The sequence below is a fragment of the Lissotriton vulgaris genome, chromosome 9, assembly GCF_964263255.1.
Source record: "Lissotriton vulgaris chromosome 9, aLisVul1.2, whole genome shotgun sequence".
Taxonomy (NCBI): domain Eukaryota; kingdom Metazoa; phylum Chordata; class Amphibia; order Caudata; family Salamandridae; genus Lissotriton; species Lissotriton vulgaris.
This window is the reverse complement of record NC_141697.1, coordinates 674,772,549-674,789,299: the sequence shown is the minus strand read 5'-3', so window position 1 is coordinate 674,789,299 and position 16,751 is coordinate 674,772,549.

Genomic DNA, 16,751 nt, shown 5'->3' with positions numbered 1-16,751 from the left:
GATACAGATTCTGGGTTATTTCAAAACTAATGTCAGGGCGTTTGATTCTGATACCACTCCTTCCTTGCATGGATTGGTGAGAAATGGCTCCGACACACAGTCACGGATTTGAGGAGCGCACCTTTCTGCCATGCTTCATGGCTGCAGTGAAGGCGACAGCCCCTTCCTGTAATGCACGGGCAGTGGAGCCGGCCCTCTGTAAAAACCAACTCGGTATGACACCTTCTGTCATGCATTTGACTTGGAAGAGCCACTGCCGCTAGGCCACATCCTCCATAGAGCGATTCCTTCTGTTGTGCATGTACCGGAGGAGGCTGCCCCAGCCATGCACGGATTGGGAGAAGGGATATCCTGGCTGCCATGCATTGTCTATGGAAATCAATGTCTGCTGTTCATGCAGTAGGGTCGTCTCATACTGTTATCCTCATCAGTTAGTGGCAATTTTTCCATTCATTGAAATGAAGTGAGAATGTCTTACTCTTCCACTTGATTTGGATTAGGGAGCTTCAAAAATGCTTAGAAAAGGGTTGTGGCCCACACAGTGTGTCAAGAATGGAGACACTCATTTCACACATGACTTAGAAAGGTGGACCCTCTCTTTGGAAACTGAAGGGACACATTGCCCTGAACGGACACTCCTGCAGTCTTTATGGCAAGGAGAGTGAGTTCTCAGATTGTGGCTGGAATGGGGCTGTCAGCTTGTGTATCAATGAAAGGGAGTGCATGTCCTGCGTAGAATGCGGGACTTCATGCTCATCCTGGAATAGCGGGCATTTCTATTGTTTTTTTTTCTAACGGGGTATATCGCTCTGTGTGGTCAACTCTTCTATTTGCCCTGAATGGACGGAGCTCTTGTACTCTGCCTGGAAAGAGAGTGCTCATGCTCAGCCTAGAATTCACCTTTTATGCTTGGATAGGGTACCTTCTGCTGAGTCTAGCAAGGGGTTCACTTGATTTCCATGCTATGCAGGCTCTTCCATTGTGCTTTGAGTGAAGGAATCTTCTACTCTGTCACGAGTGGAGGGGTGATCTTTTACTCTGTATGAAATTGGGGAGTGCTTTTCTGACTGGAATATGGTCCTTAACACATGTCTTGGCAAAGGAGCGATTGGCCATAATGCTAGGAGGCTAGATGAAATCTCTGCTGTCTCTTTGGTCGCAAAAGAAAGCCATGGACCTTGTACCATTGCACTGGCCACATTATTGATACCTATATCCATGTGCTTCCCTTTTGTGTCTCTTCGAATCTGACTGGAATAGGGGTTCATGCACTCTTCCCAAAACTGAGAGGGAGTGGGCGATGGTATCTTCTTACTCTGCCTAGAACAGGGGCTATGTTAAGATTGCAGTAGATGTTCTCCAACATTTACTTAATTGGGGAATCTCATCCACTGAACTGTTTTAATAACTGTGTGTGAAATAGTGTACATAGTGCCCTTACGAAAATGTGTTGGATCATCTTCTCTGCCAGGGAATCTCCAACTATGCCTGAAACTGGAGGTTTTACTGGAACACGTCCTTCCAATCTACGTGGAACATTAACACCTCCCACTTGGGTTGTTAAAGAGGCTCTTAGAATCTACTTGGAAGGAAAGCCTTGTGGCTTTCCCTGGAATGGAAATCATTCATACTGGGCCTGGTAATGATCTGCTCTACTGTACCTGGAAGAGGAAGCTTTTTAGGTTTCGCATGCGCAGCGCTTGCACTGGGCTTGCAAAACCCTTGTAAATAAAAAATAAATCTTAAAAGGGGTTTACAGCCAATCTATTACTGGCCGTTAGTTACCATTGGTTGGTTCCCACATCACTCCCCTTTCATGGCTTCCTATTGGTCAGCCCTTTCTAGCCTCTAGCCTCCTCCTGGGCTTCTGAGTTTTCATCCATGCCACTGAGCATGGACCACGTTCTGTTTCCTGTGGCCTGTGTATTTCCACTGGCCGCAGGCACTCCTTTTTTTACTTTTGGGATGCACTCTGCATCTTCTGCAGTACCTTTCCTCTCTTTCACCCCTACTCTCTCTCCGCTCCCTGTGATTTCATCAAAATCTCACCCCACCACTCTCCAATGTCTTTCCCACCTGCTTCTTCCTCGTATTACTTGGTCACCTTACCCCATACTGTTTTTTAACGTTTGTAACCCTGCAGTGGATTTACACTCCCCCCGTCCTCCTTCTGATTCCTGTGGTTTCACCCAACGTCCAATGATGTCTTTCCCACCCTCCTCCCTTGTGTTGCTTCACTGCCATACTATGTTTTTATAATTTTAAAAAGCGTTATAACACGGTTAATGCTGGCTGAATAATGGTGCTTTTTTTGTACTTTAAGCCATGTTTCACAGCAGCACATGCTGCTGTGCAATATGTAAAACAACATTGGCATAGCCGATAGATTTTGCATATGTGAAACGTATTATCTTTGCTAATGTTTGTTATACTTGACTTGGATTAGGAGCGCTCTTACAAGGCCTGATTTGGAAGGATGCACAATATTACTCTGTGAATTGAGTGCCTTCTACTCTGTCATGCTTTTGAGGACTCTGGTAAGTAGTGTGGAATGGTAAGATTTCTGACTATTTAGAAATTGTGACTGTTTTACAGATTTCTCACTTAAATGATAATATATAGGATACACCGAATGTCTTAAAACTGGCACAGTTTGTGCGCTATTGTAATCTGGTGCCCAGATTGGTGAGAACATGTACTCTATCCCTTTTTGTTCTCATTTTGAAAACTGCGCTTATCTTTCCACTCTGCAACTGAACAGAAATCTTTTATGAAAAAAAAGAAACCTGTTATGAATAGTAGGGTATGGCTATCGATAGTGCAGCAGGTGCAGCGGCACCGGGACTCAGAGGCCCTTGGAGCATAGAAGACCCTGTTTATTGTTGCATTTTACCAGTTGACCAGCAGTAAGGGGGGCTGTTTACCTTGCTTGCACCCAGGCACATTCCACACTGCTCATACCTTAGGAGAAATTAGAGAGGATATTTCTACTAGCACTTGCAATGAAACGTTCGCCTGCTGTTTTTGGCATTGATGGCACACTGCTCTATTGTGTCCCAAATTAGTTAACTTACTACCCTGCCCTGAATAGATCTGCCATGAAGGGACTAGAATGAAGCTCTCCCACGGCCCTATGGAATTGTCCCCTCCTTCTCAATCTGAAACAAACAAACTTCCAAAGCACTCTAAAATGACTTCCCTTTTTATGTTTGCCTGAAAATGGGGCACCTCTCCTGTTTTTAGTACAGGGTCTGCATGCTCTGTCTTGAATATGGTCTCTCTCCTAGGGGAGTGAATTTGGGTAAGGCGGTGAGTTCCAACACAAGAGCCGCCCCAGTGATGTGGCTGGCCTGGCATGCATGGTGGGTGTGACTGCCAACCTGCACACTGAAGCAGCCGTGGATAGAGACCACAAGATGGACGACTGCGACATGGAGGGCCATGGCGGATGCCTTCATGATTGAGGTCCGTGCAGCAAGGATCCCCTGCTAGGACTAGTTTGCCCCTGTGGGAGATGTGTTTGTGGGACTGTGTTGGGAGGCAGTCCCTTTGCTAGGCCCGACACTTGCTAGATTCAGGGCACACAGTACAGTGCCCCTGCCCACCCTACAGCAAAGCGCCCAGAGTTTGCGGCCCGCTTAAAAAGCCTACAGGGAAGAAAGTACTGAGGCCATCTAATCGGTAGCACCCTTAATGCTTCCAGGGGAGGGAAACCTAGTTGCCAAAGATCATAACCCACCAACTGACATGGTCATAGATACAGATACAGATGTGTCCTAGTACAGATTAGCTCCCTAAAGAAAGATTTTAAAGCCCTGACAGGGGCTGTCTAATCTCTCGACTCCATGATTAAGAGCCATCATATGACAGAGTTATTAAGAAAATCTGATCTTCCGCCAGAGGGGAAAAAGTAGTAGGCAATTCCAATTCTGAAAATTGTCAGTTGTATGGAGGCCCACCCAAGACAGAAATAGTGGCTGAGGAGAAACAAAAAAAAATCATTGGTCAGCCTTTTTTGGCTAACACCCCTTAGTCTTTGTATTTTTCTAATAGTCAAGGTGCCTGTATGCCAAGAAATAGAGCTATGGGGATGGGTAATGACAATCACCATCATAAAAGTAGGGCCAGCAACAATGTTCAACCCTTGCCCATTCCCCATTTTGCAACTATCAGCTACCTTTATAGCCAGCATAACTTTCCAACTCAGGGTCTGCCATTGAATGACCCATTATTTTCCTTTAAAGACCTCCCTCATACGTGTGGGTGGAATTATCTATATGACAGGGATCTAATTAGCCTCTGACCAGAAAGAATCCCCAGATTCTTTAATTAACAAGATCGCTTGTTGGATTCATCATAAACGTAATTGTCTTTCATTCATATGTTCAGATGTGTCTATTACCCAGCGTGTATCTAAAACCTGGTTTTCTCATGGCGCCATCAAATTGACCATAAGAAATCAGGCTATCATTGATGGACTTTTAGTCATGGAAGCTCGTTCTTTCCCTCCTTAAGGCCCTCCAATTAAGTTAAACCCGTCACTAGACTGTGCCTACGCCAAAGGTTTTCCCCAAGCACAAACACAGAGCCAAATGTCTTCGTGTGAATTGTTAAGGAATTTTTAGAACAAAGATCCCAATATGAATATGGATCAGATGATTTCAACTAGTTCATTCCACGATTCGTCCAAAAGGGACCTCTGCATAGATGATGATATTTATGGCCTTGGGCAATAATGCCCCCCTAACCAATATAGCAGTGCCACTAGCAAGGGTAACACTCTCCCCACTGAAATAAATTGATTGACTGTGCTCTAATTCGGCCAACTTCAGAAGATCTGGAAATATTACCAGTCCATTACTTATCAAACAATCTGTAGAGATGGCACTTAGCTGCTTATACTCGCAACAGGAGGCCCTTTTGTCTACTTCTCAGAATAAGTATGGATTGTCAACCAAAATCCTTTCATGGAATTTAGCTAACTTAAAGCTGAAACATGCGTACCCTCGTTGGGTGACTTATATAGATGACCATTATATGTGTGCTTTCCAAGAAACATGGGTCCCAATTCACAGAACTAACTTAAGAAGAAATACTAAATTTACTCCCATTTTGGTATTCACAGAAGGCACTTACTAATTTTGGTATTCACAGAAGGCACTTACTCATTTCGGTATTCACAGAAGTTAGAGTAGTTCTAACTTTAGGACTCCTAAATGCCTTCTGTGAATACCGAAAGTCTTAAAGTTACGATTTTTCTCAGTTTAGGAGTCCTAAAGTTAGAGGTCCTAATTTTACTACTCCTAAACTGAGAAAAATCCTAACTTTAAGACTTTCGGTATTCACAGAAGGCATTTGGGAGTCCTAAGTTAGGACTCCTAACTTCTGAGAATACAGAAATGAGTAAGTGCCTTCTGTGAGCACCAAAATGAGTAACTGCCTTCCGTGAATACCAAAATGGTAGTAAATTTAGGAATTTGTCTTAAGTTAGTCTGTGAATCGGGCCCATGGTTCCCTGAATCTTGTTTTAGATGTGTCTATTCTAGCTTTTGATGCCCCGCTTTGATCCGGGAGAAAGGTCGCCCTGTAGGGGCTTTATTAATTTGGGTAAAAAACTTGTTGGGTTGCAAAACCACCCTACTTGCTGGAAATACACCTGAGTTACTCGGATTGAAACTGTGTAAAGATAACTTCTGCTTCTACCTTTTTGATGTTCATAATAGACCCCAGGGTAAGCATAAGGAATCCTTGACATTAATCCTTTTGGAAAATCAGTTAAGCTCCTTGCCTTGTGAAGCCTACACAATAGCGGAGGACACCTCATAGAATATCCCAAGAGTGGGTATCTCCCAAGTAATACATATTTCAACCCTGGATTTGCAACCACTGGGCATTACATTAAGAAGTGGGTTAAGAGCATATAACGTAAGGTCGCTGTAAGACCAAGGAGGTGCAATGACTGTTATGTGTTTATCTAGGTTCCTGATTGATACTGTGACCTTATGCCCCTATTCGGCTATAAATCCATTTATTCCCTATATTGGCATAACCGTTCAAGTGCGATTTTCAGAAAAGTCATCTCTGGCCTCACACGAACAGAGCCACATTCCAGCATAGACTCTGCTACTTCCTTTGCGACCAATTAGTGCAATGACAGAGCAGAAGTCACTATCTGATATTCCTAGATTAACACTCCGAGTTCTTCAACAAGATAAAAACTCAGCAAACCTGGAAATCCCCGCTTGCTGTGTTTTGATTAGTAATGGAACTCTAATGAGCAACTGATAACTATCACTTCCTAGTGACATCTTTAATTGACGTCTTATGTCCAGCAAACTTGCGTCAAACCCGGCACCTGTCAGGTATAAATATTACCAACGTTGCCTTAAGCAATAGCTCGTTGCTCGTTGCCTGTTGTTAGCTGTCTGCAAGACCCCGTGTTGGTGAAGCTAGCACCCTGTCGCTGCAGACTGCTGTACCCTTGGTGGTGAAGCTACTGATACCATTATCGCTGCTAAAGCGCGAACGATGGTGCAGTACGCTTAGGAGCTGAACAGCCGTCCCTCTGCGAAGACATCCAGCAGATTCCAGCTGCCGCGGACGCTGTCCCCCGCCTCCTCCTCCTCGACGCGCTGAAGAGAGCCGCTGCCTTTCTCCTGCAGAGAAATCCAGCTCCAGCGTTTCCGGTCTACCCTTGCGGGTGACTGGGATACCGAGTGCCCCCTGAAGGAAATACCAGACTTCCATCATTCTATTCAGAGGTATGGTGTTGACTAAACCCTTAGACGAGAATTCTTGAAGCAAACCTTGGCAAAACCAACTTAACTTAAAGCTACTTACTTACTCCCCTTCCACGTGTTAGGCTTAGGTCAGGCACACTGGGGTAGGCTTAGTTAGAAGCACCAGTTGAGTATTTTAGCCTAATGTATATATGAATGTATATATGTTTTATGACTTTTAAACCATTGTATGGCTAAGAAACCATATCAATGCTTTTACAGTTCTATTTCGCAATCCTTATCTTACTGTACGTACTTTTTATAATAACAAGTCTTGCAATTGTGGCAATACATTTCTCTTGTACGAGAAGAAAGACTGTTCAATAAATGTTAACCTTTATTGACAAACGCCCGTCTCTCTATTCTCTACATCTCGTGAAAGTAAACTGCACTAAACTGACTGAGTGAAATACATGTCTATTGTTTCACACGACCCTAGAGATTGACTCTTGATCTGAGGAGCAAAGTTGTCATGTTGCACGGTTGTTGGAAAGCTGAATCCCTTCTTGTCTGTGCCCAGGAAGCTGATCACTTCCTATGCAGAGAAGAACGTTTCCAGTGACCTCTGAGCTAGTTGGTAACACACCCAATTAAGTTTAGCATAGTCAGTGGAGGCCTGGAATATACGCAGTTCCACGTCGATACTACTGTTTATGTTATTCCAATGCGCAGGGCCTAGTGGGAAACTAGGAACTACACTACATGGCGCCCAACGTTTGGTAAGGCGATAAACTAACGCAAGACGTTAGAATAACTCAGTCGTGCATATTTCACACAGACCCCTTTCTCCCATAAATACTCCAATAGACGTCTGGAGTGGGTGAAAGGTTAAAATCCGCCCGACCTTAGTAGGAAGAGATTCCTATGTAAAGCTCTGGTTTATTCAACGTTGAAGGATACAGTGTTCCAAAATATTGTGCACCTAATCTTTGTCTCCTTGGAGACCTACTCTGCAAACCTTGCATTTTAACAATGCCAGAAAATAACGGAACCACTGGGGTCGCAGCAGATGCGACTCAGCAAGGTCCCGAACACACAGACCCGGATGCTATTATCATCCCGGTCCACTTAAGAAGATCTATAACATTAAAACTTATAGAGAACGGACTGACACCACAAGGTGGTACAGAAATTTTTGTGATAGAGGCTCACGAGTATCGGCAGACAGAGGTATTCTATTCATGGATAAACTTTCCAGCGGTAAACGCTACAACGCAAGAGTTTCACTATTACAAAATAGAGAAACCTCCGGAAGAGTACGCTCCTTTCGAGGAGATTGAAATTCCACTTAAATTTCAAGAGCACCTGCTCTGGTTTATTGGCGCCCTAAAACATAATGATCATATTACTAGGCTCGGACCTCTAGGTAGACCAGGAGCCACGTGGCCGGTTCTAGCCAGCTACACACCACATCCTGACATTGTAAAAATGTCAAGAGAAGAGCTGTTAGTACAGCTAAACACATTAATAAAAATACATAGGCAATTAGTCCAATATGTAATGCGGACTGCAACAGTCCAGCCAGCTGTTAATGTACCACAGCTGACCCCTCATCAGGGGAACACTAATAAAATTACACCACAGAACATACAGTCATGTCTTGGTAAAACACCCGTAAAACGGGAACAAATTCCTTTCTGGTTAGCACAGAAAATCACTCAAATAGAGGCAGTATTTCCTGATACTACCCCTATTGAGAAACACAGAATCTTGACCATCTGCCTTCCTATGGGAATCGCACCACACGTGGAGGACTGTGACACTTGGGGTACAGTCTTTGCTTCCATTTACACAAAAACACACGGTGTTCCGTCTATGGCGGTAATACCAGAAGTGCTAAAACAGATTCAAAATGAATTCGGTCCAGAGCCCGCTTTAAATCTAGGTATGAAATTACTGAAGGACTTCAAGCAGGTCTCGGCTATATTATTAGCCAACATAAAAGGAGAAGCAGCATCTGTGGCGATTCGCCAGAAGTTGAGGGAAACAGATATAAAAGATCCTGTTGAGCTTGCAAAAATCATAGAAAAATGCTATGAAGAATTAGGTAGAGACAGCTTGGGTGGGAAACCGGTAAAGCCCCAACTGCTCGAAAATCCTGAAAAATTATTTATTAAAAATAAATTAAACACTCCTAAAAAGAGCTGGGATGGAAATAAACAGTCCAGTCCCAAGGAAAAAGTTTTCCAGTCCAGAGGAAGGTCTCCTCGACGGAGGGAAAGAACTCCGACTCGAGAACGCCAGTCTCCCCAGAGGGAGCCCTCTGAGAAAAGATATAACCTTAGAAATAGGGATAATCTGAAAAAAACTGATAGATATCAAAGTATTGATACACGTCCCTCTCGATCTCTTCCACAGAATTCGGAAAGAAGAGGACGGTCAGACCCAGGAGAGCACACCAAGTCCAAAGACAAGGAACCTGCTCAGAGTAAAAAATCACAATTTCAGAAAAAGAAGGTAGCCAGTATTAGAGTAATCAACCATGCCGAGAATACTGAGGACACAGTTGAAAAACGGGGAGTGGGCATTGACAATGTTGGACAGTGCAGCAGAAATCAGTATAGCGCGCAAGATCTTGATTAGTCATCTGGAGACAGTGGACACGAATGAATACATTCAGGTTGAAACTGCCGACACCAGACTTAGCGAGCCCCATAAAATATACGAAATAACATTGCGTATAGAGGGTGATAAGACTAGGAAAATTAAGGGTCTATTTTGGGATAAGCTCTCAAAAGGCTACGATATTCTGTTAGCTGAAAAAGATTGGCCCCCAGAGTTTGTCAGGGAGTGCCCTCGTGGCGAAGAAGTGATTATGCCTGCCTTTTCGAATCACATTCCGATTCACAAAAAATATACATATGCAAGGAAATGGGCAGTAGCCCAGGCACCTGCATTGTATAAAAATCATGTAGGATGGGATGAGGACTCTCCTCCTCACAAAATCCAATTAAAAAATGAACCAACTGCCCAACGGCAGTATCCCATTAAGCAAGAAGCTAAAAAACAGGTCAGGGAGATCTTAGATCAACTTGAGTACCAGGGGGTGATTGAAACATGCACCTCTCAAATGAACAATCCTTTGTTTCCTGTCTCCAAGCCAGACAATTCATATCGTCTAGTTTTGGACTACAGACATCTTAATACTTGTTGCAAAACTTTTGCAGTACAAAACTCGCATAGTGCAGCCCTAATGAATAATATAGTTAGGAAAAAATACAAAACAACATTAGACATATCTAATGGTTTCTTTTGTCAAAACATTGCACCAGAAAGCAGATATTTGACCGCTTTCTCTGCATTTGGGTCGCAGAAAAAATTCTGTCGACTCCCACAGGGGTTCAAGAACAGCCCAGGACTATTCTCAGCTAGGGTGACAGAGTTACTTCAAATCTATGATGATGAGGCATTATCTTACGTAGATGATATCTATCTCACAGACGACGACTTGGATACTCACTTGAAAAGAGTGAACACCATTATACTTGGGTTCGCAGCAGAGGGTTACAAATTCAACTTTAAAAAGTCTCGAATTGCCCATCTGACAGTACTGTTTTTAGGGTACAAACTATCAAGTGAAGAGAAAAGCCTAGCGGACAACTTCTTAGAGAAGTGCGCTGTACTCCAAGCTCCAAAAACGCTGAAGAATTTACAATCCATTCTAGGTTTTCTGAATTTCGGAAGAACTTACATTCTAAATTACGCAGAGAGGGTTAAACCTCTCTACGAACTAATTAAACCTAATTTTAAACAAATCAATTGGACTCAAAAACATACAGAAATTTTGAGATCACTGCAAACAGACATGTTAGCAAAAACAAAATTAGATACACGTGACAACACACGTGATCTTGTAATCCGAGTCATCCTAGGAAGATGCGGTTTCACATACCTAACCTCTAATGAGGGAGAACAGGTACCAATTTCAATTAAATCTCACTTGTACACACAAGCAGAAAAAACATTCAGTCACACAGAAAGAACTGTGAACGCAGTGCAAATCGCATTAGCAAATGAACGAGAACTAGCACACGGCAAACGGATTAATATCCTTACAGCGGAATCCGCCTTCGAAGCGCTATTCAGCCCAGTAAACCTGCCTACAGTGTCACTGGATCCGAAATGGATACAGTGTATAGATTCTCTGGGAGCGGAAGATGTGAAATACTATTTCGCCCCGCAATTTGAAGAACTGAATGATTTAGAATATGAAGAAGAATATCCTCTGCCAATCGAAATTCTGCCTCTCCCACAGTACGCCTGTATAATCTATACAGATGGATTTGTACAGCATTTCAACGTAGAGAGAAAATCCTACGATGCAGCATGTGCGATCATTAAAGGTCGTTGGCTGTGCGGTAAATTCAGACCGAAAGTAACAAAAACTGAATCTGTAAGAAACTGTTCGGTTCAGAGAACTGAAATTAGATCTTTAAAGATGGCGCTCGAAAATGCAGAACGTGAATTCCCGACACTTATAGTGTGCGATTCTCATTTTTGCGTCAACTCTTATAACAATAAGCTGCAGAGTTGGATCGAAAACGACTACAAAGATGATTCAGGTGCCACAATAAAGCATAAATTGCTCTGGAAACAGGTAGCTCTTTTACACAAAGAACTACAAAAGACTCACGTGATTCACGCACAGAGTCTTCAACGTGATGGCGTTCACGTTGCAGGGAATTCATTGGCTAATACAGCCACAGCGGAAGCAACTAAACAGGCTTCCGTAGCCACAAAAAAGCGTACAGATAAATACATAGACGGGGAAACCATGCTGGCAGTAAAAACGACCGTAAAAGGCGACTGTGCAGTACTACCCGTAAACTATCCACTCAATTATGCATACATAATCGATGCAAACTCCGTTCCTTTTGCTCGAATCCCTGGAGTGGGGGACAGAGTAATTCCAAACAGGAGCAGGAGGGGCTTCCTCTTACTGGAAGCACACATGGGGTTGGGTCTGAGACACCAAACAATTAAAGCCTCTCTGAAAGAATTACAATCAGAGTACTGGTGGCCAGGAATGAGTATAGATATTCAATGTTTTGCTCAAAATTGTGAAGACTGCAACAGAGATCGCAGTAATGAACAGGCCAGTGTAGTTTCAGGATCCCTTCTAGACAGCATAAGGCGGTCTATCTGCGCAATCAAAGAAGAGAAGCGCGTCCGAGTGTACACCATTAAGACTAAAAGCACTTAAAAAATGAGGCCTCCAGCGCTCGGCTGACGCTAGAACGGTTATAAAAGATTTGCGAGTCTTTATCGGCACATACGCAATTACCACGTTCCATTCTGACCAGGGTCCTGCTTCCAGCTCTCGAGCCTATAAGGAGGCCATGGCTAGCATGGGAATTGGGTTGCGGTATTCTTGTCCGTCGCACCCCGAAGGGAACAGTGTGGTAGAAAGGAAAAACCGGAACATAAAGCAATCTATAACAGCGAAGGTATTAGGTTCAGGCGCTGGGTGGGTCAAACATTTAATAAGTGTCCAAACTAGTCTTAATAACATGCCAAGAAATTCTCTAAAAGGTTTCAGCCCATACGAACTATTGTTCGGAATTAGAATGCGTATTCAGGACCTCGATAGTCAGATGTCAGTGGTACAAGAAGAAACAACGCACTTTGATATAAAGGATCGTTTGGCTGTTTTACAGGAACTGAACGAAACAAGAAAATCCTTAAGCAACATAAAGTTAAAGCAACAGCCAAATACCACTGACGAGGCACCACCAGCAACAGCCCCAGCAAGGCCTGTCTGGATTCCAAAGATTGGGGATCTAGTCAGAGAAAAGATCGCGGTTAAAAAGGAATTTGGGCCTTCTTACAGAAAAGCAGTACCTGTCTTGGCAGTCACCGGAACAAGATCAGTTGTGCTACCGCCCCTTGCTGGTAAAAAGGAGAACAGAGTTGTGTCCATCGACCTGGTAAAACCACAAGCATGTGGCCTATAATCAACAGTAGGCCCAGTGGACTCCCAAGAAACAACAGAATACCCAAACTTGCAACAATCCAAGAGGTTCAAACTGAAAGACTCATCACATTCGATCAGCCTGCAGTGCACAATGAAGGACTATGCAATAATGCCATGGAACTCGTGCCTCTTGAAACACAGATTGAAACAGTTCGTCAAGAAACATCACCAGTCTACACTAATGTGGCATCAGAAAATGCTACCGAGAGACAGATTGAAAGAACAATCCCATCAATTGACAGAACTACCTCTGGTTATTTCATCAACTTCGACAACTTCTCTGAAGATCAAAATGACCCCGAAGTGATGCCAGAAACAAAAAAGACTTTTAAAGAAAAAGCAACTGAACTCTTTCATCAACTAAAGGAAATCTACCTTATTTCCCCTTGGCTAGAGTTCAGGTTCGGTCTAGGTGTATTTTTCCTCCTGCTTTGGCTCATCATGGTACTATGTTTGGGAAGATTCATTGAGGGAAAATATATTACAATGGACACAGCAAGTCAGAACATCAACCTAGTCCTGAAACCACACAGATCATCCCATGTGAAGAAAAGAGAACTGTCAACAGTAAATGTCACAGCAATTCCAATACCTGGTGGGGTAGTATGGGAGAAAACAGACTATGAGATATATGGTCCGGTCGAAATCCTGAAGTATCCTCATCAACTAAAGGTTTCCTTAAGTGACTTTGTAAAACCTAGTACATTCTCTGATGATTGGGACTTTAACAGTATTAATGACATGATGTCTGATTTAGTAATGTCAGCTAGATTCACAGATCATGATTATTTACAAGGTTCATCTAGTTATGAGCAGTTATTCTGTTACACCCACTATGGGGATCATTACTTGCATAAATCTGCACAGCCTAGAAATGTTTTTATGTATAATCAATGGGAACATTGTGCTACACCACCTAAAAGCAGTTCTAAAGCATTTTTTGAGAAATTCAAATACTTCTCAGGGTTTAACACCAGTAATGCAGAAACGTTTTATTACAAACTGTTAGATAAAACAGGAATGAAAACAATGCTGACAAATTCTAAATTGATATATTCAGAAGCATTTTATGACAAAATGATGACATTTGGTTTGGATTATTGGAAAAATAATATTGAAACGAAAACAATTTGGGGTACAAAAGATTGGCAGGTGCAAGGCATAGAAGCACTATTTAGAACCTGCATGATACCAGAACAAATGTTGTTTTTAAATGACACAATACACCAAACATCTTGTCTTGGCCTAGCTAAGAACAAAGACCTTAAAACACCGTCTATACCAAAGCCAATACCTGAGAATGCAACTGCAGATATTGAGTTAGACGTATCAAAAATTCTACATTTCAACAGAACAAATCCTGATTGGAAAAAGTGGTTAATCTGGCCTACAGACACAAACAGCTGTCAAGATAGATTCCTGAATAAAACACAGGGGTTAAAGTTGACCAGATTAGACTCGAGATATTCCCAGAGACAACATCCAGGGATTATTACAACATACAGTGTAGGGAAACTCTGCCTTGAATGGCTAACAACATCCACACTGGCTGAAATTAAGCAACACTTGTCTTTACTAAAAGATGGTGCTGATTTGCGCGATTTCATTCTTGGACCACGCAAACAGCGTCAGAAGCGTTTCATAGCGACCAGTATCTATGCTGCTTACAACGAGGCTTGGAAAGTCAAACAAATTGAAACAGCTGAAAAAATACGAGAAATTGATCGTATTAATTTGGAAAAATCACTTTCTGTGGTAGACAATGGGTTAATGACTCTGTCTTCCAGAATATATTCGTTGGACAATATTGTATCCTCTGCCTTTGATGTGATAGACAGAGACTTGCTAATGTTACAACATGGCCAGTCGCAATTACGTTCTATTATAGAATTAGGCTGGACGCTGCAAAATCTTCGTTCAGGCTATGTGCCTTGGCGTTTAATCAACACAACGTCATTATTTTCCATTTTTAACCTTACTGATAAACAGATCAGTTTGGCACAGAAAGGAGCAGACTATACAATCCTGAGCATCGAAAAACTTGAGAGATTACCATTGACAATGTCAGAGAGTCCTGTCATTGAATGGATAATACACGGAATTATCACCATTCCGATAACAACTTTCCGATTTAAAAAGTGCCTTGAGTACATACCTGCTGGCCAGTATGAACAATTGGGTAAAGGATATGTAAAATCTGAATGGAAATTACCATACACTCATTCTTGCTATAGTGACAGCAACAAAAATGTATTTCTTAGTGGTGACAACTGTAAACATTCACTAAGCGGTATACTTTTGTGTCAGGGTATTAATTTACACGGCGCATGTGATGGAAATTCTAACAACCTTTCATGCCACCAGCTAGTCACACCTGCAACTCAGATAGAGCCCTTCTTTATGCAACTTTCAAACGGGAGTTACATTCTTAGAACGGATCACAGATGTTGTGGCCTTGTGCCAGGGAAAAGTTATCTAGTAAGAGTAACATCCATGGTCAAATGCTGTATGCAAGCATTTTTTCCGAGTGGGCCTGCAGACACAGTGACTCCCATCTGGCCTCGTCTGAATCTCTATTCTATACGAATTGATACATTAAGCAAAATGAAATCTGTACTTTTACAGACAACAGTGCCTATAACGTCATCAAAAGAGACGTATGATCTTCTAGTTGCAAGGACAGCTACTGAAGTTCATGACCTTTTATCAACAAATTGCCCCGTGCATTTCGTAGAAATGTTGAGCCAACTCCTTAACATGTCTAGTGCCACAAGGATCCCAGGCATATTTAAGACAGTCTTTACGGGACTTCTAACACCCTTCCAGGCAATTTTGGGAATCGTTCCTAATTTTGTACACTCTGTTTTTGGCGGCATACCATTATTTTTGGGACTCGTAGCAGGGATTTTATTTTTGACCCTCCTGCTTTTTTATGGCAAGCCAAAGCTCAGACATAGCTCCCATGGGAATGGAAGAGACAATCCTAGCAATGCGCTACCGGGACAGGATAACTAACGTCCTTGGATTGGCCAGACTGAGAGATCTAAACATGACCTGGTTCCTTTCATTCAGACCTATATGGCAGAACTGTATCTTATCTTACCGGTACTAAGATGTATGCTATGCGGCGATGAATGCGTGTTGGACATCTGTCTTTCACTTCCATCAGCAGTACCAATGGACGTCGATACTTTGCTCAGTCCAATAACGGCTCACGCATTGTGTTGTCCCCAGCGGCTATCAATCCTGATGACAGCATTCGTTGAGACTCCTGTACTACGACTAGGTGGTAACAGTGGAGCGAGTGACAAAAGCAACATCACCCAGGTACGACCTTCTGTGAGCATTGCTGCTCCTGACTACGATGACAGCAATCATTCTCACACCTGCCAAGTTACAGCGCTATCTAATTTGGTTGAACTGTCACCTGATTTTGTAGACCAATTCTTTGAGAGCCTGTCTGATACGATGTTCTCACCCGTACAGAAACAATAACTTTTGAGAAGCTTTCCGACTCACAGCGTTCTCATGAACTCTGAATTCGGCCTTCAGTTTTGATCAACAAAAACTGCAGAAAGTGTTGGAACTCTATTTCCCCGTTCAAGCATTAATTCTTTTGAATTGAACATTTTTAATATTGACTTTTTTTTGGCACGAACAATTCTTTGCTTAACGTAAAAACTATTCTTAGAGAACAGAAGCTTCAAAACTTCTATTTTTAAACACATCTAGAGACATAACAACATTACATCAGCCTCTAGCGCATGTTATTGCAATGCATTTATATGTGATGATTTATCTCGCCCTTCTTCTGTCAGAGATACTTCATGTGTAATTCTTTTGCATAATCGTTCATTAATTTCATATGCAATAATTTTTTTAATGATTCTATGCTTCAAAAACGTACAGTACCTAAATTTCACGTATGACAAATACGCCTATTTCGAATGCATTTATGTATTTTGGGGTGGGCAATGTTACACATGCATCCTATTGCT